A 14,228-nucleotide genomic window follows, 5' to 3' on the forward strand; every position below is an offset into this window, starting at 1 on the left:
AGAATTAAACCTAAACCATTCCCTAGCAACTGCGCCAAAATTTTGATAGGAATTGTTGCTTATTCTTAAAATTAAACTAAAGTTAACCCTAATGCAATATAGGGCCAACCCTAGGTCATCTCATAAAGAATGATTTTAAGTCTAATTTAAAAGTTATCGAGTAAAATAAATCACCTAAAGTTTGAAGTTAATTAACTAATTGCTAACCTGATTATCTAGTGAATTAAGCTAGAAAACTAATTCTAATTATGAATTTAATTCTGAACATTAATTAGATTTTATTATATCACATGCCATTTAATTGAATTATGTGATTTATGTGACATAGGTGGCATGTGACTCATGCATCAATTGGGCAATTGAAGTCAACACTCCTTGAGGTTAATGGTTGAGCATTTGCACGTGATTTATGCTATTTTTGGGATATTAAATCAGCTTAAATGATGTGGATGACACATGAAAAATTACACACGCATTGAAATCATCTACAAACTAATAGGAGGTTTCTACCTTGCAAGTGTGACAAGGCTCCCATTTTTATTTTAATTTCTTTTCTTATTTTTAATTAAGCCTTAAGCATATGGGAAACAAGGGGGAGCACACCATTTACCCTCCTGATAGAACACATTTGTTACCCACTTTTATTTGTCAATTAGGACCATTTTATTAATGATTTATCACCTTCAAGTGCACACATTGCATTAGATTTGGAACTTTGCCTAAGTTTCTAGGTTCAGTGCACTAGGGGCATTTTGGTCCAAAAAATGAACTTTTGAGAAAATGTACAAGAAAAATTGACAAAGTGCATTTTATGTCCAGTTGATGAATGGTGAAATTATATTTTTAAAATTCATTTTATTTTGGGAGTAATTAAATAAAAAAGTCAACACTTTCTTAAGTGTCTTAGTTTGTCCTAGTTTTTGGTTTGCCTTTGTGTGAAATTTTTATATAATTTTATGCAGCCTAAAACTTGATTAATTTAATAAATTCTCCCTTCTAATTATGAATTTAATTCTAGACATGAATTAGATTTTATATATCATATGCTATTTAATTGAATTATGTGATTTATGTGACATAGGTGGCATGTGACTTGTGCATCAATTGGGCAATTGAGGTCAACACTCCTTGAGGTCAATGGCTGATGGTTTGCACGTGAATTATGATTATTTTGAGGGGTTAAATCAGCTAAAATGATGTGGATGACACATGGGAAATTAGGCACACATTGAAATCATCTACAAACCAATAGGAAGTTGCCACCTTGCAAGTGTGACAAGGCTCCCATTTATATTTTAATTTCTTTTTCCTTATTTTAATTAAGCTTCAGCTGATGGGAGACACCAAGGAGCACGCCATTTTAAGCCCCAAATGGGATCCAACACATATCTCATTCATCTTCCACATTCTCTCTCTCTTGTTCATAGTGTTCTTCATTTTCTCTCTTTTGTTCTTCATTTTCCAACACCCTAACCTCCATTTTCAGCCACCAAACCTCCACAAAACTCATACCATTCTTCTCCTCTCTTCATTTTCGTTCCATCCCTTCCATTTTCACAAGGATTGAAGCTCATTTCCATCATTCAAGAGCTATGGAGTTTGGCCTTCACAAGCAATCACTAGGGTTCTTGAAGATGAAGATTGGAGGATGAGTCTTGAGCTTCAAATTGGCTAAGTTCTTTTGTTTCCTATCCTCTTCTCTTTTTACTAGATGGTTAGATTTCTTAATCTAAGGTTTAATCATCTTAGCTTATAAATTCTAATTTGAATTTGATGTTGATGTAAAGAGAGAGGATTGTTTCATTTAATTTCTTCCTTGGACAGCCATGACTGAATTTTGCCACTCTTTGTTTGGCACATAATCTTGTGTTTTTCAATTAGTGAATATCTTGTGTTAATATTGCATAATCTTGTGGTATTAATACTTGTGTTGTTGAGTAGCTTGACATAATCTTGTGGTTGCTCAATTTATGTGTTTCACCATGGCTGTTGAGAGAGGATTTTGAGTGAATCACTTGGCTAATGTCTTCACCAATTGGTTAATTGAACTAGGGACTTTAATCTAAGACCTAGGGAGGTTAGCTAATTAGGTTATTTGGCTTAAGATAATTTTCTTAAGTCATGACAGCTTTAGTCAAGAGGAAAGGGAAGCTAAACTTAGCCTAATCATGAGAAGATAATGAGTCCAAAATCAACTAATCTCTAGGGTTCCATTATTGTGAAAAGGGAAGTTCATTTCACTCACTTTCACTAGCATTTTAATTACTTGCACATTAGGTAATTAGTTTTGATAATTAGCTAGGTAACTAAATTCCTACAAACTTTGGTTGATTTATTTCACTAGATAACTTTCAATTAGACTTAAAACCATTCCTTGGGAGATGACCTAGGGTTGGTCCTATATTGCATTAGAGTTAGCTTAGTGTAATTTTGAGGATAAGCGACTAATTTCCTATCAAAATTTTGGCGACTAATTTCCTATCAAAATTTTGGCTGGGGGAATGGTTTAACTTTAATTCTAAGGTTGTTTAGTACTTAATTTACATTTTTAGTGTTCCTGGAAAATTTTTTGAAAAATTATAAAAATTAGTGTTTTGTGTTTTGTTTAGTGTTTTTTTGTGTGTTTTGAGTGTTTTTATTCTGTTTTGAAAAAGAAAAAAATTAGTGCAATTTTCGTTGGTTTGATGTAGAGTTGATGATACTCTGTTTCTAGTGTCTCTGCTTGAAATTGAAAAATTAAATGGGAATGAATCTGAGAAAATTTAACTTCAAATTTATTTCATTGAAAGATCTATATCTTAGCTTCATTTTAAAATTTGTTTGGTCAATTTTGGACGTGGGATGTGTTCTGTGAAAATTTTACAATTTAACAAGGTCCAGAGAGCCTTTACAGAGGACTCCTAAAACCCTGTTTCAACTTTGAGTTTTCATATCTCCCTCTCTGTGCGTTCAAATTGATTGATTCCAGTTTCATTTTTCTTATCACTGTCTTATCTTTGTTTCTTGTGTTTAGGATTTTCTTCAATTTTTCCATTTTCCTATTTGAAAGTTTGTTAGAAGCTCTAAAGGTCTTCTGGACGAAATCCTGTTTCTCCAGACCTGAGGATCAACTTGTGAAAAATTCTGGGAACGATTGGGAAGGATTTTTAATCTGAAAGTTTTATATAATTTTCCTGTGTATCTCTTGTGTTTCTCATAAAAGTTTCAGGGGAAGTTATCATGTGGATTTGCTGATAGAAAATTCACAAGTTCACTGTCTCCAGAGAGCCTACTGTGCGAATTCCAGAATTGCCAAAGCTTCTTGATTGAGTATTTCTAACTCTCTTTCTACTTGTTTGGTGTTATTTTTTTTTCATTTTGTTGCTATTGAGTATATTAAAAAAAAATTATTTCTCTTGCTTTTGTGTGTTTTGAATTGTTTCGTGTTGATTTGCATTTTAGTTTAGCTTGTTCTTTGTTCTTAATTTTCTTGAGCTTGATTAGTGCATGACCCGAAGAAAACATACCTCTTTTGTTGAATTAGATCTAGAAATTGAAAGGACTATTTCTAGATTGAGAAGATCACAACCTATTCTTGATTCTCATTTGGTTTGTAATTCAACAATGGAAGGTATCTTAGGACATGAGCATGTGCATAATGAGGGCCATGGGAATGGGAATGAGAATTTGCATGATGATGGCCATGTTAATAATGAATTTGAAGGCTTGCATAACCCTAGAGAGGAGAGGAGCATTAGGCAATTAACTCAACCTAATTGGCATGATAATCCTTATGGCTTGTATGTTCCTCCTACTAATGTTCAATTTGAAATTAAAACCTCTTTGATTAATGCATTGCCTAAATTTCATAGGTTACCGGGAGAGGATTGCCATAGGTTTTTGCATACTCTCCTATTGGTTTGTGATACTATGAAGCCTATGCATGTAAATGTTGATGATGTTCAAGCTAAGGCTTTTGTATTTTCTCTTGAAGGTTTAGCAAAGGAGTGGTATTTCAACTACCCTTCTTATGTGAAAGTGAGCACATGGGCCGAGCTAAGAAGACTCTTCTTAGATAAATTCTTCCAAATTCCAAGGTCACCAATTTGAGGAAGCAAATCTATGGGGTCCAACAAGGAGAAGATGAGAGTCTCTATGAGTATTGGACTAGATTCCAAGGCCTTTTGGCTAAATGCCCACACCATCAAATTTCTAGTGAGAATTTAGTCCAATATTTTTATGAGGGCTTAATTCCAAGAGACAAAGTTAACATTGATGCCGCTAGTGGTGGATGCTTGATTGACCTCACTTCCTCAAAGGCTTGGGAACTAATTGACAAGATGGCTTCAAGTGGTGCTCAATACTCTACAAGGTAAAAGAGAAATGTGAATATGGTAGGTTCCTCAATTCTTAATGATTCATATGTGGACTTGCTAGCTACCAAGATTGGGAGAATGTTGGCTCCACAAATATCTCAATTGACAATGTAAGTACTTCTCAAGCACTTGTCCCTTATTCTTGTACTTTTTGTGACTCACCTATGCATGTAGAAAGAAATTGTCCTATTAAGTTTGAACAAGTAAATGCTATCTACAATGGAAAACAATCCTATGGTGGGAGGCAAGGGCAAGGAGCTTATTCTAATACTTACAACCCTTCATGGAGAGACCATCCTAATTTCTCCTATTCAAATCCAAATGTGGCTTTACAAGACAATCAACAAAGAGGATCCTATCAAAACACCTTTGGCCGTGACCCTCCACCTCATTTGTCTCAAGGTAGCTCTTCTCAAAGCTACAATCCAAGTGGTAATTCTCTTGCACCTTTTCTAATTCTTATAGTGATAGAGGCTTGTTCCAATTGAGAGTTCTTCTAATTCGAACTCTTCTAATGATGTGAATGTGTTACGTAAGCAGTTGATTGAAATGAACTCCTTATATAAAAACATGTATGATGGCTTAGGGAACAAGGTAGAGAGTATGGGTAACAAGTGTGAGAACATGAACTCTAAAATTGATGCCCTTACTTCTCAAATGAATATGCTTGCTAACCAATTAAGTGCAGCCAATGCTCAAGCCTCTACATTACCATCCAACACCGTTGCTAATCCTAAAGCTAATCTTAATGCTATCACATTGAGGAGTGGCAAGGAGTTGGGAGAAAGAGTGCAAGAAGACAAAAGACAAGGGAAGGCTGAGAAGCCCTCTTTAAATTCTTCAATTGATGTTAATGTTTCTAATTCTTCTCTTGCTCCTAATATGCATCTTTTTAGAGATGATGAGGATGAAAACATTGAGGAGATCATATGTGAGCAACCACCATCTAAGGTGAAAAAATGGACTATGGCCGAGTTGTTTAGTAAGGAAAAAGAGGGAGAGGCCAAGCAAAGTGAAACAAGAAAGGAGAGTTTAAGGAAGGAAGAAGGAAAGCAAAGTCAAGAATTATAAAAAGCTTCCTTTTCAACAAGCACAAGTGGTCCCTAAGCAAGTGAAGGGACAATTTGATCAAGAGGTATATGATTTCTTCCATAAGATTCATGTTAATGTACCCTTGATGGATGTAGTTAAGAACTTTCCTAAGTATGCCAAATTTTTGAAAGATTGTTGTACAAATAAAAGAAAATTTAGGCCTAATGCAAGGGTACAATTACCCTCATCTGTGAGTGCTATCATGAAGCCTCAACTCCCTATAAAATGTGAGGACCCCGGTTCCTTCACAATTCCATGCAAGATTGGCAACACACATTTTTCTCATGCATTGATAGACTTAGGTAGCCATTAATGTTATGCCTCTTTCAATTTATCATGCCTTGAGTCTTGATTGCATGCATAAGACACCTATGATATGCCAATTAGCGGATAGAAGTGTTAGAAGACCACATGGAGTAGTAGAAGACTTGTTGGTTTGTGTTAAAGGTCTATTATTTCCTGTGGATTTCTATGTGCTTGATATGTAAAAGAAGGGAGTGGGGATGATATTTTGATTTTAGGAAGGCCATTTATAAGGACTGCCCGTACATTGATTGACATGGAAAAAGGTAGTTTGATTTTGAAATGTGGAGAGGATCATATTATTTTTAATATTTATGAAGCAATGAAACATCCTTTTGAGATTATTCTTTGTTAGGTGTAAGTTCCATTGAGTTATTGCTTCATGATGCTTGTGAGTCTCACATGCTTGATTCTTTCTCACATGTTGATGATGATTTGTCTCTTGTTACTACTACATGTATTGATGGATGTAGTTGTCCTATTTGTTTAGAGATTGATGCATGCTTGAATGATGCAACTACTTCTTCTCATGATTTGTTTAAAATATCTCCTATGCTTGATCTTGAAATGCTTGAGAAGGGTATATCTTCTTGTGTTATAGGTACTAAAGCCATTAAGGCCGAATCTATGAGTTTTTCTCCACTCGAGCTTGATGTTCTTAGGATTCCCAAGCTATTGGAGGAAAATTCTACACTTTCACATGTCGAGGCCGTGGCTCAAGTCCAAGCACTTGAGGACAAGTTGCAAGAAAAAGGGGGAGGCTGTAAAGAAAGAAGAGGAGAAATCAAAAACAAGTGAGAAGCCTAAAAGACAAGATAGTACCATGGAATATTCCACCAAATTAGACTTGAAGAAGCTCATTCCCTCTTGTGTAGAGCCACCTACCTTGGAGTTGAAGCCTTTACCATCCAATCTCAAGTATGCATATCTCATTGAGAATGAGAAGCTTCCGGTAATAATTTCTAACTCTTTATCTCTTGAGGAAGAAAATGCATTACTTGATGTGTTGAGAAAGAACATACATGCTATTGGTTGGACTTTGGCTGACATTCCTGGTATTGACCCTATTGTGTGCACACATAAAATTTTTCTTGAGGACAATGCTAAGCCCATTAGGCAACCACAAAGGAGACTTAACCCATTGATTTTAGATGTGGTAAAGAAAGAGGTTGTTAAGCTACTTAGTGCTGGGATCATCTATCCTATAGCTGACAGTGAGTGGGTGTCTCCAACCCAAGTTGTACCTAAGAAAGGGGGGATTACTGTGGTAAAAAATGAGAAAGGAGAGCTTGTTCCAACTAGAGTTCAAAATGCTTGGAGAGTGTGCATAGACTATAGGAAGCTCAATAATGTGACTAGGAAGGACCATTTTCCTTTGCCTTTTATTGATCAAATGCTTGAGAGATTGGCTTCCAAGTCCCATTATTGCTTCCTAGATGGGTTTAGTGGGTATTTTCAGATTCCCATAGCTCCTAGTGACCAAGATAAGACTACCTTTACATGCCCTTTTGGCACATTTGCCTATAGGAGGATGCCTTTTGGTCTTTGCAATGCACCTGGTACTTTTCAAAGATGCATGATGTCCATATTTTGTGATTTTATTGAACATTGCATGGAAGTCTTTATGGATGATTTTACTGTGTATGGTGAGTCCTTTGATTCATGCTTGCATTCTTTAGATAAAGTGCTTGGTAGGTGCATTGAAAAGAAGCTTGTGCTTAACTTTGAAAAATGCCATTTCATGGTAGATAAAGGAATTGTTTTAGGCCATTTGATTTCTTCCAATGGCATAGAGGTGGATAAGGCCAAAGTAGATGTGATTGCTTCTTTGCCATATCCTGTTTGTTTGAAAGATTTGAGATCATTTTTGGGACATGCAGGCTTTTATAGGAGATTTATAAAGGGGTTTAGTGAAATTGCTTTGCCTATGTCTAAACTCTTACAAAAAGATGTTGATTTTGTTTTTGATGATGCTTGCAAAAGGAGTTTTGACACTTTGAAAAGCATGCTCATTTCCCCTCCCATTCTTAAAGCCCCAAATTGGTCTTTGCCTTTTGAGTTGTCATGTGATGCTTCTAATTTTGCTGTGGGAGCTATGCTTGGTCAAAGAGAGGGCAAGTTATCATATGTGATTGCTTATGCATCTAGGACCCTAGATTCAGCTCAGGTTAATTACACCACAACTGAGAAAGAGTTGTTTGCTATTGTTTTTGCACTTGATAAGTTTAGATCATATCTTCTTAACTCTAAAGTTGTTGTGTACACTGACCATGCTGCTGTGAGGTACTTGTTTAAGAAGACAGATTCTAAGCCTCGCTTGATTCGATGGGTGATCTTGATGCAAGAATTTGATGTGGAGATAAGGGATGAGAGTGGTTCTACCAATCAAGTAGCGGATCATTTGTCTAGACTACCTCATTTAAAAGCTACTATGGTAAACTCTAACCCTACTATTCCTTGTGATTCATTTCCTGATGAGGCATTGTGTGCCATTTCATCTAAGCCTCCATGGTATGCCTCTTTTGCTAACTATATTGAGTATGGAGTCTTGCCTCCTTGTGCTTCACGTTTTGCCATTGAAAAATTGAAAAGAAAGTCTAGATTTTACATTTGGGAACCACCTTTGATGTGGAAGATTTGTAGTGATAAAGTGATTAGGAGGTGTGTTGATGATGTTGATGTGCCTTCTGTTCTTGAATTTTGTCACTCTCATGCATGTGGTGGTCATTTTAGCTCAAATAAGACAGCTAGGAAGGTTTTAGATTGTGGATTGTATTGGCCTAGCTTGTTTAAAGACTCTTATAAATTTTGTAAAGCATGCTTGAAATGTCAAAGGTTAGTAGTTGGGGTAAGAGACATGAAATGCCTCAACAACCCATTTTATTTTGTGAGATTTTTTATGTTTGGGGCATTGAACTTCATGGGTCCCTTTCCACCATCCTTTAGTTTTGAGTACATATTACTTGGTGTTGATTATGTTTCAAAGTGGATTGAAGCCATTCCTACTAGAACTTGTGATGCTAAGATTGTTTTGAAGTTTCTCAAATCTAATATTTTTTGTAGGTATGGAGTTCCTAAGGCCTTGGTAAGTGACCAAGGATCCCACTTTTGCAACAAGATGATGAAGGCTCTCTTGGCTAAATATGGGGTGCATCATAAAATCTCTACACCGTATCATCCCCAAACTAATGGCCAAGCCGAAGTATCAAATAGAGAAGTCAAGAAGATCCTAACCAAGGTGGTGAACACAAATAGGAAGGATTGGTCTTTACACTTAGAGGATGCTTTGTGGGCTTATCGGACTGCTTATAAGACTCCCATTGGCATGTCTCCTTTTCGATTGGTATATGGAAAGGCTTGTCACCTCCCTGTGGAGATAGAGCATAGGGCCTATTGGGCCATCAAGAAACTCAACTTGGATTTCCATCTTTCGGCTAAGGAGAGATTTCTTCAAATGCAAGAACTTGAGGAGCTTAGGTTGGATGCCTATGAGTCTTCTAGGATCTATAAGGAGAAAACAAGGATCCTTCATGACAAGCTAATCTTGAGGAAAAAGTTCCAAGAAGGAGATCAAGTCCTCTTGTTCCAAACAAGGTTTATTCATAAGCATGCCAAGTTGAAGTCTAAGTGGGAGGGACCATATCTAGTCACCAAGGTGTTTCCCTATGGGGTTTTGCAACTCTTGAATAAAGCCACGGGTTCCACCATGCAAATCAATGGTCACCTATGCAAGCTCTACAAAGATGCCAAATCACTTCAAAAGGAGGAGGACTTCTCTCAACATGTTTTTGAACCACCATGATAAGGTTGTATCTCTCCAACCTTGAGCTTTTACTTTCCTTTAATTGATATATTTAATGATAGGTATAGTTCAAGTGTGGGGGAGATGAACCTAGTAGGAAAATTAGAGTTTATTTGCTTTATTTGACTTCTTTATCTTGTGTTTTAGTTTGAAAAAAAAAAATTCTGCAACCACACTTTTGTTATGCATTCATTATTGATCTCACCTTATTTTATCACTAGTCTATACATACATTGAGGACAATGCATGATTTAAGTGTGGGGGAGAGAAATAAACATTTTGTTTTGTTTGTTTGGTTTTGCAAAAAATAAAAAAAAATTGCTTTGTTTTGTTTTGTTTGAGGTTACTTAATTACCTAGCTCTTAAATGGATATTTTGATTCTTGAGATGTGGTAATTTTTAGGATTGAATAGGTGTGAAGTGAAAATTCTTTTACCTTGAATTAATGGATTAGAGTGGCATATTACCCTTCATGGAAGAGGCTAAACACTCATGTGTGATTAATTCCTTAGTGATGTTACCCTCTAGAATTTGTTTCACTTCTTAATTAAGACCACATATCTCGCACTTGTTTGATAGGAGATGAGAGATGGCATTCATAAAAAATAGCCAAAAGCCAAATAGCCAACCTATTATCATTTATTATCCTTTGTTAGCCACTTTGAGCCTTTGGTTTGATTCTTAAAAAAAATATAAATATATATATATATATACCCTATTTTTCCCCAAGGAATGCATGTTACACTTTTATGTCTTTTTAATATTCATTGCATGTCCTAGATCAAATGAGTGGATGCCTATTATTATTTTTCTATCCATTACTCTTTATCCTTTATTGCTACACCATTACATCCATTACTTCCATTGTTTTCAAAGAGTTAGGGGCAACCAAAAAAAAAACAAAGATAGATTTGAAAAAAAAATATAGTCAAAAAGAAAAGAAATAAAGTTGCTAGAAAAAGAAACAAAAAAGAAGAAGAGATAAAAAAAAAAGAAAGAAAGGAAAAAAAAAGTTGCCTAGCTCATCCATTCCATTTGTTTTATTATTTCTTATCATTTCTTTCCATCCTCATTGTGTTAAGGTGTTCACTCAATTGAGTTAGGTTATGCTTTGCATATTAAGGGGATATATCTTGATTTAGCATTATTTTGATGCTAACCCTATTTTTTATATACATGCATTTCTTAGACATCCTTTCATTACCTATATCACAACCTAATAAAGTCCACTTGATTCTTGATTGCAAGTGCTATTTAGTGATGGAGATGTAGAAGGGTTACAAATTTATAGTAGGGTTTATCCTAAGAAATTTTGAGTGAAATTTAATACCTTATACACTTTGAGTGATGAGAGCAAACACTTAACCTAAAGAGGCTTACTCTTTGACATTGATTCTTGGTAAGGGTTTGTTGTGATGTGCATAATTCTTTCCTAATTATTGCCACATTGATTGATAATTTGTAGAAGTTCATGAGCTAGTATTTTAGTGACTTGAAACAATGTTTTTTCTCTTATTTCTTTGTCTTATAGTTTCTTTTGGGACCTTTTTCACTTGATTTTGCCCAGAGTGCAAAAGCTAAGTGTGGGGGAATTGATAGAACACATTTGTTACCCACTTTTATTTGTCAATTAGGACCATTTTATTAATGATTTATCACCTTCAAGTGCACACATTGCATTAGATTTGGAACTTTGCCTAAGTTTCTAGGTTCAGTGCACTAGGGCATTTTGGTCCAAAAATGAACTTTTGAGAAAATGTACAAGAAAAATTGACAAAGTGCATTTTATGTCCATTGATGAATGGTGAAATTATATTTTTAAAATTCATTTTATTTTGGGAGTAATTAAATAAAAAAGTCAACACTTTCTTAAGTGTCTTAGTTTGTCCTAGTTTTTGGTTTGCCTTTGTGTGGAAATTTTTATATAATTTTTGTGCAGCCTGAAACTTGGTTAATTTAATAAATTCTCCCTTCTAATTATGAATTTAATTCTGGACATGAATTAGATTTATTATATCATATGCTATTTAATTGAATTATGTGATTTATGTGACATAGGTGGCGTGTGACTTGTGCATCAATTGGGCAATTGAGATCAACACTCCTTGAGGTCAATGGCTGATGGTTTACACGTGAATTATGATTATCTTGAGGGGTTAATCAGCTAAAATGATGTGGAGACACATCAGAAATTAGGCAAACTTTGGAATCATCTACAAACCAATAGGAAGTTGCCACCTTGCAAGTGTGACAAGGCTCCCATTTACATTTTAATTTTCTTTTTCCTTATTTTAAGTAAGCTTCAGCTGATGGGAGACACCAAGGAGCACTCCATTTTAAGCGCCCCAAATGGGATCCACCACATATCTTATTCATCTTCCACATTCTCTCTCTCTTGTTCATAGTGTTCTTCATTTCCTCTCTTTATTCGTCATTTTCTAGCACCCTAACCTCCATTTTCAGCCACCAAATCTCCACAAAACTCATACCATTCTTCTCCTCTCTTCATTTTCGTTTCCTCATTCCTTACATTTTCAAGGATTGAAGCTCATTTCATCATTCAAGAGCTATGGAGTTTAGGCCTTCACAAGCAATCACTAGGGTTCTTGAAGATGAAGATGGGCTAAATTTCTTTATGGAATCCTAGAGAGATGAAGATGAAGGATGAGATCTTTTGAGCTTCAAAGTGCTAAGTTCTTTTGTTTACCATCCTCTTCTTTTTTTACTAGATGATTAGATTCCTTAATTTAGGGTTTATCATCTTAGCTTATAAATTCTAATTTGAATTTGATGTTGATGGTAAAGAGAGAGGATTGTTTCATTTAATTCTTCTTCCTGGACAGCCATGACTGAATTTTGCCACTCTTTGTTTGGCACATAATCTTGTGTTTTTCAATTAGTGAATATCTTGTGTCAATATTGCAATCAGTGGTGGTGGAATGCTGTGTTGTTGAGTAGGTGACATAATCTTGTGGTTTGCTCAATTTATGTGTTTTCACCATGGCTGTTAAGAGAGGATTTTAAGTGAATCACTTGGCTAATGTCTTCACCAAGGGTTAATTGAACTAGGGACTTTAATCTAAGACCTAGGGAGGTTAGCTAATAATTAGGTTAATTGGCTTAAGATTTCTTAAAAGTTGAAAGCTTTAGTCAGAGGAAAGGGAAGCTAAACTTAGCCTAATCTAATCATGAGAAGATAATGAGTCCTGAAAATCAACTAATCTCTAGGGTTCCATTATTGTGAAAAGGGAAGTTCATTTCACTCACTTTCACTAGCATTTTAATTACTTGCACATTAGGTAATTAGTTTAGATAGTTAGATAATTACTAGTAAAAAATCCTATAAACTTTGGTTGATTTATTTCACAAGATAACTTTCAATTAGACTTAAACCATTCCTTAGGAGATGACCTAGGGTTGGTCTATATTGCATTAGGGTTAGCTTAGTGTAATTTTGAGGATAAGTGACTAATTTTCTATCACCTCCCAAATCAAATCAAACACTCATTCATTTATCTTCCACATTTTCTCTCTCTTGTTCTTGGTGTTCTTCATTTTCTCCTCCTTCTCTCTATAATACAACACATCTAGCCACCATTTCTCCTTCTTTTCACCATCAAATCTACTCAATTCTTCCACCATTCTTTTGCTCTCTCAAGGCCAAGCTACCCCAAGCAACTAGAAGGAGATTTGAAGCTCAATCCATCAAGAAGCATGAAAGCAGTGCCACAGCTTAGTTGTGTTCATGGCGGAAGCAAAGTGCTCTTGATGTTTTCTAGCTACAATCTCTATGGAATCCTAAGGGAAAGTTGATGGAAGAGGAGTTGTTTGAAGTCTTTAATTGGCTAAGCTCAACTATTTCTTCATCTTGTTTTAATTCCATTAGAATACTATGACTATTGTTGATTGTGGTTCAATATGACTTTTGTTACATAGTTGTTTGTAATTTGTAATGTTGAAACAAGATTTTTGAGTTGAATTTCATGACCCATGTGCTGCTAGAATTTCATTCATTCTATGAATTTTCATGGTAATATTATTGATTTCAATGGATAAATATCTTGTATGAGCCTAGCATGTAATTGTGTGGGGAATACTTGATGAGTGTGCTTGAGTTTTCATAGTTTTTAAAGTTAGGTACAGCTTTGGACAGTGGCAATTAGGAATAAATTTAACTAAACATTTGATTAATTCTTGAGCTAAGCTAGTGAGGTGACCTAAGGGGCTTGTAATAGCACTTAAGGAATTGAATTAATGAAGCTAGGTTGCTTGAAATAGTTGTCTTAAGTAAATACATTTTTTCAGCTAAGGAAGAGGGAGTTGAGTGAGCTGCAATAATTAATTAGAGGCTAAGTCTCTTTCCATTAGCAACACCCTAGGGTTCCTACATATAAAAGGGAAGTCCATTCCATATTAGAAAATTAGTTTCTAGCTTAATTCACTAAATAATTAGGTTAGCAATTAGTTAATCAACTTCAAACTTTAGGTGATTTATTTTACTAGATAACTTTTAAATTAGATTTAAAATCATTCCTTAGGAGATGACCTAGGATTGACCCATATTGCATTAGGGTTAGCTTTAGTTTAATTTTGATGATAACAATAATCCCTATCAGCTGACCCTGAGTACTGGAAGGACACCCCAATGCAATATTTACGATCAATCTTATCCAAGA

At 35.2% G+C, this 14,228-nt stretch overlaps 1 non-coding gene across 1 annotated transcript; it reads right to left on the minus strand.

Annotated features, from left to right (window-relative positions):
• Positions 1–4,082: 4,082 nt before the first annotated feature.
• LOC129284681 (small nucleolar RNA R71) lies at positions 4,083–4,189 on the minus strand. The gene has a single exon (XR_008586925.1). It is a non-coding gene; the product is annotated as a small nucleolar RNA R71 (small nucleolar RNA).
• Between the last annotated feature and the right edge of the window lie 10,039 nt (positions 4,190–14,228).

The sequence above is a fragment of the Prosopis cineraria genome, unplaced genomic scaffold (genome assembly GCF_029017545.1).
Source record: "Prosopis cineraria cultivar Desert tree isolate PC_DT_omini unplaced genomic scaffold, ASM2901754v1 PC10, whole genome shotgun sequence".
In the NCBI taxonomy this organism is placed as follows: Eukaryota; Viridiplantae; Streptophyta; class Magnoliopsida; order Fabales; family Fabaceae; genus Prosopis; species Prosopis cineraria.